This window comes from Felis catus, chromosome A3 (assembly GCF_018350175.1).
Source record: "Felis catus isolate Fca126 chromosome A3, F.catus_Fca126_mat1.0, whole genome shotgun sequence".
NCBI classification, from domain to species: Eukaryota; Metazoa; Chordata; class Mammalia; order Carnivora; family Felidae; genus Felis; species Felis catus.
In genome coordinates, this window is record NC_058370.1 from 118,133,133 (window position 1) to 118,146,187 (window position 13,055).

General features: G+C 41.4%; 1 protein-coding gene across 7 annotated transcripts in view; it reads left to right on the plus strand.

The window, feature by feature from the left end:
* The window catches only part of RBKS (ribokinase), a 102,811-nt gene that overhangs the window by 80,642 nt on the left and 9,114 nt on the right, over positions 1–13,055 (plus strand). The window lies entirely within an intron of this gene.

Sequence of the window (13,055 nt, forward strand, 5' to 3'; positions counted from 1 at the left end):
AGATTCACCGTCTCCACTCTCCCCTCCCTGTCATTCTTCACTGCAGTAGAAAACCTAAGCCTTCCCGTGGGGAAATAGGAAAATTCAAGCAGTAGCCAAAAGCCCAATCTCTCTCTCCCAAAATAGCTTCCGCACCTGCTCTGTTGCTGGATGTCCACACAGATGTCCTTGGAACAACTCCTGACTGCCCTTTACCACCTTTATTTTTCCCTTGGGCAAGTTATTTAACCTCCTTGAATCCGAGTTTCCTCAGTTTTCAAATAAGGACCCTCCAGTGTCGCTGCCAACCTCCATGGCACTTTGTGCAAATTAGAAGAAGGTGCCCCTTTGGCCAGGCACACAGCTTGATGAGCAGAGCACGGCCTGTGGACCCATGGTCACCCCCTCACCTGGACGCCCTTGTGCAGTGCCACCTTGCATCACCATACACTGCAGCCCCAACCACGCCTACCTCTCTACAGGCCCTGGTGAAAGAAAGGCAATGATTCGCACAGCGCACAGCCAAGAGCCTGACTGAGCAGAACTTGGGACAAAGGAGCTAACGTTGACCACCCGGACGTGGCTCAACATGCGGGTGTGCTCTGCTGTGGTGGCACCATCCGCCACTTTCAGGCACTTCTGCCAGCTCCATGAGCTGGAGCTATCAGCCCGCCCCCATCTCTCGTCAAGAGAGCAGAGCCCTGGGGCCCCGGGGTGCTCAGTCAGTTGAGAGTCCGACTCTTGATTCCAGCTCAGGTCCTGATCTCAGGGTTCGTGAATCGGAGCCCTGCATCAGGCTCTGCGCTGGCAGCGGGAATTCTCTCTCCCTCTCTCTCTGCCCCTCCTCCACTCTCTCACTCACTCTCTCTCAAAATAAGTAAACATTAAAGAAAAGAGAGAGAGAGAGGGAGTGCAGGGCCCTCAGGGACTGGATGGGAGCTGGTAGGTGAGGGAACAGACCCTTGGTCATAGCCAAGGGCTCCAGGCGGGCAAGGGGCAGTGGGAGGGAAGAGAGAGTTGGGACAGTCAGACAGAGAGGATGGTCTGAAGGGGAGCAGAAGGGAAATGAGCAGCAACCTCCTGAAGGCAACAGCGCCTCAGGCACTAGGGGCAAAGGCTGCCCACCCCAACCCCACACCCCAACTCTGGGGTGCCGCCCTTGGCTCCCACCTCTCAGATTCTCCCCTTGGGGACCTCTCACTAGCTGCTCAGGAGTGTCCTGCTACCTACCCCACCAGCCCCGCAGATTGCCTGGGCCCCTGCACCCGCCCCCCCCCCCCCCCCCGCTGGAAGGTCGGGTGCGCCACGAGCCATGTCTGGCTCCCTTTCCACTGCACTGCCTCCGTGGGTACCACAGACCAGGACTTCTCCAGACCCAGGAGTGCAAAGGCCCTCAGGAGAGCAGGAACCTCGGAATGCCACATCCATCCTGTAAGAGCGGCTCTTCAAGAGGAAATCGCTGCGAGAAGGCAACGAACGGTAGCCACCTGGGTATTTTTGTTGAAGAAAGACGAGTTATGCCATGACCCCTTCTAGCACAAAAATAATTTTCAGTAAAAGGTTAAAACCGTCATGTTGTATCAATGAGAACTGTTCCATTATTCCAAGAATGATTGATTGGAAAGTACTTTACTTACAGGAAAATCAAAGTGATACAATGCAGCTTCCACTTTTAAAGTACTTTCCATTAAAAAAAAATCATACCAGTGTATAAAAATAGTTATACTGAAGATGTGAATCAACAGCCGAGGAATTTATTGGCACTTGAAAGCCTTGTGATATAAATAGATTCAACAATGAGAATGAATCTCAAATAACTCTGGGCTGTGGCAACCTAACCTCCATTTTCACTAACACGAAAGAAAGTCACATGTAGTTCAGTGAGTCATCTGGCCACCTTGGAAGAGATCACAGGAAAAGAACACAATGGAACTAGGTCCAACAGGCCAGGTCAACTCAAAGCACAGGGTGAGGCAGTGGGGGAGACGGAGGGGACAGCGATGTGGTCTCTGTCCTCAAAGAATTTTCAGACTGCCCCAGACTGTGGGCCTATACACAAAACAGCCACCAGTACAGTGTCCTAAGAGAAGGACAAAGGAACAGGAGATAGTAGGGAGAGAGATTCTTTTGAACTTGGTGATTTCCTTCCTTCTCTCCCTGCCTCCACAAACGGTTACTCTGTGGTGTAACGGGACCAGAGCACGGAGTCCACTGGGGCCAGATGTAAGCTGCCACTCTGCCACGTACTAGCTGTGTGACCCTGGACAAATTATCTAATGTCTCTAAGATTCTGTCCCCTCAAGTGTGACAGGGGGCAGGAGGCTGTTGTTGTAAAGATGAGATGAGGCCAGTCGTGTGTGTATGGAAGCACCCAGCTTTGCTGCGTCCTGAGGCAGAGCAAACGATAAAAGATCACTCCCTTCCCTACCCTTCTCCTCTGTGAAGGTTAAGTAGTACTCACTTTTGTGCCCCTTTCATGATTACATTTCTAAGAGCTTTTCCATCATTGGATATAATGTGATTTTCAAGGTAGTATTTGCTGGTCTTCATGTCTTTTGAGTTCACGGCCCCTGTCCTCCAAGAATTTCCCTCCTTCTTTGTGTCTGGGGACTCAGAGAGCCAGTTGCTGCCCTCTTTGTAAAGAAGAACATGAAACACCCCCCCCCCCACACCTGCCATGTCCCTTCTGATGAGAAGGTAGCTGAGATCTGGCCCATCAGCAGTCATTAATTGAGCATATAATGCTTTTAAGGATTATAGAACTCTGAGGAGTCAAGGAAAGAACTAGACAAGATTTCTGACCTCTCATCAGACTTTAACATATGGGTATCACCTCAATCAAGGTTCTTGGTTGAAAACAACAGGCCAGTTGTGGTACTGGGATAAGGCCCTGGATGCTGTCACCACAGTGCTGCCACTCACATCTTGGAACTCAGTTTTTCTGCGGCCATTGTCACAGCCAGAAAGTTCCTATCAGTCCCCTTGACATTCAGGTGGATGTCACTGCCTAGGCCTTAGTTGCAAGGGAAACTGCCTTGATGAGATGAGTATTCTCAATACAGGAAGGAGCACCTCTCAATTCAGTTCACCCTGGCTTGGAGTAGATGTCCATTTAATTAAGAAAAAGGGAAACTATTCACAGGCTGAAATTGGCTCATTTGTAAATTCATAAAGAGTGGCTGATGTGGATTTTTAAAACTTCTTTAGTAAAATTTCTTTTATTAAAAACATTTTGGGGCGCCCGGGTGGCTCAGTCGGTTGGGTGTCCGACTTCGGCTCAGGTCACGATCTCACGGTATGTGAGTTCGAGCCCCGCGTTGGGCTCTGGGCTGACGGCTCAGAGCCTGGAGCCTGTTTCAGATTCTGTGTCTCCCTCTCTCTCTGACCCTCCCCCGTTCATGCTCTGTCTCTCTCTGTCTCAAAAATAAATAAACGTTAAAAAAATTAAAAAAAAAACATTTGAATGAAATGTTTGCTTACTTACAGAAAAGTTATAGCACTCCTATATACAGAGTTTCACCAGTTATTAGCATTTTGTCACATTTGTTTTTGTCATTGTTTTTTGAGAGACTGAGCTTGTGAGAGGGGGACAGGCAGAGACAGAGGGAGAGAGAGATCTTAAGCAGGCTTCACACCCAGCACAGAACCCAACACAGAGCTCAAGCTCATGACCATGAGATCATGACCTGAGTCGAAATCAAGAGTCGGACGCTCAACTGACTGAGCCACCCAGGCACCCCTTGTCACATTTGTTTTATTGCTGCCTCTCAAAGTACATAAACATGCTTTTTTATTTTTGGATAAACCATTTGAGAATAAGTTGCAGACATCATGACTCTTTACCTCTTACTAATTCAGGATATATCTCCTTGGAACAATGACATAATAAAACTACAATATAATTATCAAAGTCAAGACACTTAACACTGAAATAATCCTATATGCACAATCCAATAATGTCTCAGTAGTGTTTTTTATAATTTTTTTCAGTCCAGGAGACAATCCAAGATTATTTAAGGAATTTAATTGCCATGCTGTTTTAGGCTCCTTTAATATGAAACAGGTCCTCAACCTTGTCTTTCATGATGTTGATCAGTTTTGAAAAGCACGGGCTCGTTGTTTTGTGGAATTTTTCTCAATATAGGTTTATCCAGCACTTCCCCACGATCCGAGTTAGTAAATCTTGTAGGCAGAAACACTGCACAAGTGACATTACGTCCTTGTTGAGGCCCCACACTTGGGAGTATGCGATGGCAGTTTGTCATATTGGTTTGTTGCTGTCTTCATCAAGGTGGCGTCCACCAGGTTTCTCCACTAGAGAGCTATTTGTTATTAATAGGTAATCTGTATGGAGATACTTTCAAACTTGTAAATATTGTGTCCTCATCAAACCTTACTCCAGCAGTTTTAATGCATCCATTGATGATTCTTGCCTGAATCAGTTATTACTATGACAGTTGCAAAGCGGTGATTTTTCACACTTCTATATTTACTAATTGGCATTCTATTTTAAGGAAGTTCTCCCTTCTTCATTATTTATTTTTTCATTTATCTGTTTAAAATCAGTATAGGGGCACCTGGGTGGCTCAGGCAGTTAAACGTCTGACTTCAGCTCAGGTCATGATCTTGCAATTCGTGAGTTCGATCCCTGAGTCGGGCTCTGTGCTGACAGCTCAGAGCCTGGAGCCTGCCTCAGATTCTGTGTCTCCGTCTCTCTCTGACCCTCCCACCCCCTCTCTCTCCTCAAAAAATAAATATTAAAAAATTTTTAAAAATAAAATAAAACCAGTAGAGACTCGTGGATTCTTTAATAAATTTTCAAGTGATCGTTAACCTCCGTTATCCATCCCTTCTATAAATTGTACACTTCTGCATTTGTGGATGGGTCAACCTAATTGCAAGCAGATTTCTTTTTTGATGTGGACTTGAACATTTAATCTATACCTCACTATTCACAGAGACAAACAGGAAATAGAAAACTGAATTTTAATGGGGATTTGGGGTTGAACACATAGGTTATCAAGGTGTTTTTGAGTAGCTGTGGCAAAATGGGCTACCCTGAGAAAACATAAGGGAGCAGGCCCTGCTAAAGAAAGGAAGGAAAGGGGTTTTGCAGAAAGCCATGAGAAGATAGAGAAGACTGGCACAGTTGTGCTTTCAAAGTAAACACAGAGGAACGGGGATGTGGCAGAACAAAGTGGGGTGCGGGGAGGGCAGGGAAATACCATGGGCATGCAGAAGAGCATAGAGGTCAGGGGACTAGGGTGGAAAGGTAAAGCAGCAACATGTGTTGAGAGGTCTGTAAATTGATATTGGGTAAGAAAACTGAGAGGCAAGGAATGACAGATTCAAAAAATCCCTACGAGATGTTAATCATTTCATTATTTATGAGAAAACTAAGTCACAGAGAATTTACATTCATTTTCCCAAGGTCACAGAGCTAGTAAGTGGTAAAGTCAAGATTCATGTACAAATCTATGTGACTTCAAAGCCATACCACTAGAAGAGAAACCTTTATAGTGAAAGAACAGAGGTAGAATTAGGGCTCACAGTATAAGGCCGCATAGGTTCCAATATGCCAATTATAACACTTAATTAATCCTGACCCACAGTAAGTCTCAATAATGATCCCAACCATGCACTTGAGTGTAAATCCGTAGTAAGCCCAGAGCACTTAAATATTGCCAAAGTTTTCAAACTTTGCATTATACTCTTGCATGACTCAGTGCCCCCACTCCCCCAACCCTGCCTTTTAAAAAATCAACTTGATTGAAATATCATTTTCATACATAAGATTTCACCCATTTTAAGTGTATGATTCAATGAGTTTTGACAGTGTAGACTCATTTAACCACCAATCATAACTATAGAACCTTCTAACACTCCAGAAAGTTCCCCGTGCAGCCCCTGTGGAGGTGATATTCTCCAGCCCCTGGCCGCTTTTTGTTGGTATACTTTTGCCTTTTCTAGAATTTCATATAAATGAAATCATACAATATGGTATGTAGTCTTTTGTGACTGGCTTCTTTCACTTAGGATAATGTATTTGAGATTCTTCCCATGTTGTGTTAGCAATTTGCTCCTTTCTGTTGCTAAGTAGTGTTCCACTACATGGACGTACCACAATTTTTTTACCCATTCATTAGTTCAAGGACATCTGGATTGTTTCCAAATGGAAAATTGCCAAGTGGAGCAGTTATAAATAATGCTGCTATAAACAGTCACATATAAATCTTTATGTGCATATATGCTTTCATTTATCTTCAATAGCTAAGAATAGAACTGCTAGGCTATAGGATAAGTATATGTTGAATAATGGCCAAACTATTTTTCAAAGTGTATCATTTTTCATTCCCACAACAAATAAGAATTCCCACAACAAATAAGAGTACTGGAACTAAAGCCAGTATTTTCACTCTTTTTAATGTAGTCTTTCTAATGGGTATTTAGTATTATCTCATTGTGTTTTATTTTGTTTTTTAATGATTATTTATTTTTGATAAAGAGAGGGAGGTGTAGGGAAGGGGGAGAGAGAGACAGACAGACAGAGAATCCAAAACAGGCTCTGTGACAGCTGACAGCACAGAGCCTGACGCAGGGACCGAACCCTTGAACCATGAGATCATGACCTGAGCCAAAGTCAGACACTTAACCGACTGAGGCCACCCACGCACGCCCTCTGCATTTCCCTAGGTCTAATGATGTTGAGCATCTTCTTATATGCTTATTTGCCATCTGTGAATCTTCTTTGATAAAGTCTCTATTCAAATATTTTGCCCATTTTTATTGGGGTTTTTGTCTTTTCGGGTTGTACTATTGAAATATTAGAATGCTTTATCACATATATGTTTTAAAAATATTTTCTCCCAGTCTGTGGGTTTGTCTTTTGGTATTCTTTTAAAGGACAAATGTTTTAAATTTTAATAAAGTCCAAATTTATCAATTTGTTAAATGTCTTATGCTTTTGGTATCCTAAGAAATCTACCTAACACGGGGCTACAAAGATTTTTCTCCTCTATTTACTTCTAGATGTTTTGTTGCTTAATTCTTATATTTGGGTCTGTGGCCCATTTGGAGTTAATTTTTGTGTATTGTGTGAAGTTTCATGTTTTTCCATATGGATATCCATTTCTTCCAGCACCATTTGTTGAAAAGACTGTCCTCTCCTCCAATGAATTACCTTGTTAAAAATAAGTTGCTGGTTTGTTTACAGATTCTCTTTTCTGTTCAAGTCATCTACATGTCTATCTTTGCATCAATATCTCCCTGTCTGATATCTTATTCTGATATGTCTGATACTATATCTTATGGTAAGTCTTGAAATCAGATAGTTTACATCCTCCAACTTTGTTCTTCTTCAAAATTGTTTTATCTATTGTAAGTCCTTTGTATTTCCATATAAATTTTAGAATCAGTTTACCAATTTCTAAAAATTGCCAAGTGGGATTTTTATTGGAATTACACTGAATCTATGTATCATTTTAGGAAGGACTAGCATGTTAACAATGATGAGTTTTCCAATTTATGAACATGGTTGATCTCACCATTTGTTTTCTTTAATCTCTTTTGCTTTCCACAGGAAGAGTGTATAAATCTTGCACATATTCATTCATTTTGCACAGATTCATTTAACCCTAATTACTTCATATTTTTGATGCCATTGTAGTAGTATGTCTGGATAATTCAAATTCCTTATTCTTCATTGCTACTCTATAGAAATATAATTTGGCACAAAAACAGACACTCAGATCAATGGAACAGAATAGAGAACCCAGAAATGGATCCACAAACGTATGGCCAACTAATCTTTGACAAAGCAGGGAAGAACATCCAATGGAATAAAGACAGTCTCTTCAGCAAGTGGTGCTGGGAAAACTGGACAGCGACATGCAGAAGAATGAACCTGGACCACTTCCTTACACCATACACAAACATAAACTCAAAATGGATGAAAGATCTAAATGTAAGACAGGAAGCCATCAAAATCCTCAAGGAGAAAGCAGGCAAAAATCTCTTTGACCTTGGCTGCAGCAACTTCTTACTCAACATGTCCCCAAAGTCAAAGGAAACAAAAGCAAAAATGAACTATTGGGACCTCATCAAGATAAAAAGCTTCTGCACAGCAAAGGAAAAAATCAGCAATACTAAAAGGCAACCGACAGAATAGGAGAAGATACTTGCAAAAGACATATCAGATATAGGGTTAGTATCCAAAATCTATAAAGAACTTACCAAACTCAACACCCAAAAAATAAATAACCCAGTGAAAAAATGGGCAAAAGACAGGAATAGACACTTCTCCAAAGAAGACATCCAGATGGCTAACAGACACATGAAAAAATGCTCAACATCACTCATCATCAGGGAACTACAAATCAAAACCACGAGATACCACCTCACACCTGTCAGAATGGCTAAAATAAACAACTCAGGCAACAACAGATGTTGGCAAGGATAGGAAGAAAGAAGATCTCTTTTGCACTGCTGATGGGAATGCAAACTGGTGCGGCCACTCTGGAAAACAATATGCAGTTTCCTCAAAAAATAAAAAATAGAACTACCCTACAACTACCCTACTACCCTAGTGCAATTGCACTACTAGGTATTTATCCAAGGGATTCCGGTGTGCTGTTTCGAAGGGGCACATGCACCCCAATGTTTACAGCAGCACTATCAACAATAGCCAAATTATGGAAAGAACCCAATGTCCATCCATGGTTGAATGCATAAAGAAGATGTGTGTGTGTGTGTGTGTGTGTGTGTGTGTGTGTGTGTGTGTGTGTATAATGGAGTATTACTCAGCAATCAAGAAGAATGAAATCTTGCCATTTGCAAGTACATGGCTAGAACTAGAAGGTATGATGCTAAGTGAAATTAGAGAAAGACAAATATATGACTTCACTCATATGAGGAATTTAAGATATAAAACAGATGAACATAAGGGAAGGGAAGCAAAACAAATATAAAAACAGGGAGGGGGACAAAACAGAAGAGACTCTTAAACACAGAGAACAAACTGAGGGTTGCCGGAGGGGCTGTGGGTGGGAAGATGCGCTAAATGGGGAAGGGGCATTAAGGAGGACACTTGTTGGGATGAGAACTGGGTGTTACACGTAGGGGATGAATCACTGGAATCTACTCCTGAAATCATTAGAGCACTATATGCTAACTAACTTGGATGTAAATTTTTAAAAAAGAAAGAAATACAATTGATTTTTAACGTTTATTTATTTTTTAATTTTTTTTAACGTTTATTTTATTTTTGAGACAGAGAGAGACAGAGCATGAACGGGGGAGGGTCAGAGAGAGAGGGAGACACAGAATCGGAAGCAGGCTCCAGGCTCTGAGCCATCAGCCCAGAGCCCGACGCGGGGCTCGAATTCACGGACCGTGAGATCGTGACCTGAGCTGAAGTCGGATGCTTAACCGACTGAGCCACCCAGGCGCCCCTCGTTTATTTATTTTTGAGAGAGACAGAAAGCACAAGCAGGGGAGGGGCAGAGAAAGAGAGGGAAACAGAATTTGAAGGAGGCTCCAGGCTCTGAACTGTCAGCGCAAAGCCTGACACAGAACTTGAACCCATGAACCCTGAGATCACGACCTGAGCCGAAGTTGGACGCTTAACCACTAAGTCACTTGGGCGCCCCACGGTTGATTTTTTTTAATTGATCCTGTGTCCTGTTACCTTGCTAAATCTACTTTTTTGCTGGATTTCTTAGGATTTTCTACATAGGTGATTATGGCATCTGCTAAGAAAGAGTTTTACTTCTTTCATATCTGCATGCCTTTTCTTTTCTTTTTCTTGTCTTACTGCACTGGCTGGCAATCCAGTATGATGCTGAATAGAAGTAATGAATGTAGACATCCTTGATTTGTTTCCAGTATCAAGGGGAAAGCATCAGTCTTTCTCATTAAGTATGATGTTGACTATAGAGTTTTCATAAATGCCCTTTACCAAGAAGATCAAGTTATACCTTCTATTCCAAATTTGCTGAATTTCTGTTATAAATTGATGTAGAATTTTGTCAAATGCTTCTGCTGCTACTAAAATTATAAGTTTTTTTTTTAAAAAGTGAACTACACTGGGGCGCCTGGGTGGCGCAGTTGGTTAAGCATCCGACTTCAGCCAGGTCACGATCTCGCGGTCTGTGAGTTCGAGCCCCGCGTCGGGCTCTGGGCTGATGGCTCAGAGCCTGGAGCCTGTTTCAGATTCTGTGTCTCCCTCTCTCTGACCCTCCCCCGTTCATGCTCTGTCTCTGTCTGTCCCAAAAATAAAATAAACGTTGAAAAAAAAAATTTTTTTTTTAAAGTGAACTACACTAATTATTTAAATGTTAATTAGTTTTAAATGTAAGTAGTTTTAATGTCAAACTAATCTTGCATTCCTGGGATAAACCCGATTGTTCATGAGATACACACACACACACACACACACACACACACACACAGTTTACTAAAATTTTTTAAGGTTTTGCAGAGTATTGATCTGTTTTGTTTGTTTTTTCTTGAATTGTCATTGTCAGGTTTTGGTATCACACTAATGCTGGCCCTACAAAATGACTTGGAAAGTGTTTCCTTGACTCTTCTATTTTCTGAAAGAATCTGGATAGAATTAGTGTTATTTCTTACTTAAACATTTGCTAGAATTCCCAATGAAGCTATCTAGCTGAGAGTTTTCTTTGTGGGGAAACTATTTTTAATACAGGAACAGCTTACCTTTGCAGTCTCTACCAACACAGTGTAGCTCTAAGAATGAAAGGAAGTCAAGTTCTGAAAATCACTGTTACCTAAATAATGCTTCCAACACACACAGTTCTACTAGACACTGTGTTTCCCTGGCTTTTTTATACTGGGAAGCAATTTAAATTATTTCAATAGTCTTTTCAGATATAAGAACAATGCTTTTTATACTTTCTTAAAGTTATCTGGTCTGCAGCTAAATACCCCACCAGCCAACAGGAATACATATAACTGATTTCTGTCAGTGTTGCTAGAATGTTTCCCCTCAGCCCTGTGCCTTTGCTTTGGTCAGGCTACATAAGTTAAAGGTGAGGGAGGTATAGAAACATGACTTAACTATCCATGAAATATTTTTATTCCCTTAAATTTTTTTGGAAAAATATTATAAGCTTGTAACAATAAGCTTAAACAATAATATAAAAGTTACATAAAGGAAAGACTGCCTCCATTATTTGTAAATAAGAAAACCAAATATCAACACCATTGCATTGCTATGCTATAAACTAAGGGAAGGCAAAAAGCATATCTCTCTCCATTGTTTCCGGCAGGAAGGACTGACATAAACAATTGCAAAGCATCTAGCATGGCCCCTGACACATTTTGGGCACTCAGAAAACATTTATGGGAGGAAGGGAAGTGTCGAATTCACACCTGCATTACTATGACTGCTTGGCAAGTTGAATACTGCCTGCTTTATCTATGTAAACAAGGGGAAATGTCATTCTCCTTAAAGCCATTCACTGTCTCATGAGCTCACTCTGTTCCTTCCTCCTCTGCGTCTTTGTTCCTTGAGGCCTTCTTTCTGTATAAATCTGTGTCATCTATAAGAACTCCCTTCTTCAGGGAGGCTTTCTTCAAACTCTTTCTTAGCATCCAATAGCATTTATGGATTCTGCCACACTACTTAGCATTTAATCCACAGTGGATTTTACCCCTTTACTAGTGTCCATCACTGTTCTGGGCATATGCATCTGGAACAATCTTGCATGCCAAGGCTCTTTACAAAGGCTGAAGTATAGCCTCAAGATCTGTCGTGAAAACTCTTGGGTGTTAAGGAACAACAAACTGGGAAAAAAAAACTGGAAAATGACCCTGAAAGCTATTTCAGAATGGTTTTGCAAGCGAGACTGTATAATCATATTTAAGTTATCTTAAATACATTTGTTAGATGAACACATGACTAGGTATTACCCTGCCTGAAGGTGGAAGTCAAGACTTTCTTTGGTGTTTTCTATTTCTGTGGGTCCGTAAATGTACTTTACCAAATCAGATCTTTGGAGCTTCAGAGAAAATGGAAAGAAACTGTTCTGTCCCTATATTTAGTTTGAAAATATCTGCATAGCTCTCACCACTTTTCTGCATCCATTTAATGGAGAAATGGCTAATTCTAGAACTAAACCAGGGAATATACAAGATGCGCCTGGAGCATCTTATAGTATCAGAAAGTAAAGCACCCAAAAGACAAAACAATGGGGTATGTTAAAGGGACACAGGAGCCAACTGAAAGAGTCCCTTACAATTTGAGCAAAGAAGTAATGCAGTACTAGATTATAGCCCAAAGAATAAATTTTTAAAAATCTTCAAAAGACCCATGAGCTCATGGGTCTTTTATACAGATATAATTATGTAATGAATTGGGGGGAGAAGACAAAATTCCCACAGAGAAGCATTCCAAATAATACTCTACCCTCCCCCTTACATGTGGACTATACTTAGTGACTTGCTTCCAAAGGGTGCAGTATGAAAAGAGGGAGGAAAGTAACTTTACAGTGGAGAAACCTGGCAAAGACTGCCTTAGCCAAGTAATTGAGATTAACATGATCAGAGGCAAGTCACATTGACAGTATATACCCTTGATACAATGTGATGAGAGAATGATACTTCACCTTTGTGGTCTTCCTCCCAAAAACCATAACCACAGTCTAACTGTAAGAAAAACAGACCAGTCCCAGCTGAGGTATATTCTACAAAACATCTGACCAGTCCTCAAAACTCGAAACTCGAAAAAGAAACAAACTAGAAACAATTCTAGAAAGTAGAGACTCAAAACAGAAATAAACACTGTCCAAGAAACCGTCACAGCCTACAAGAGTCTAAGGAAATGACAACTAAATGTAACAGGGTACCCTGGAGGAGATCCTGGGACAGAAAAAGGACATTAAGCATAACTAGTGAAATCCAACTCAAGTATGGAGTTCAGCTAATATCAATACCATTTCATTCATTTTGACAGATGTACCATAATACTAGATGTTACCAAACAACAGAACTGGATATGGGGCGTATGGAAACCTCTGTACTATGCTTTTACCTAAAAATCTTCTACATCAAAAAGT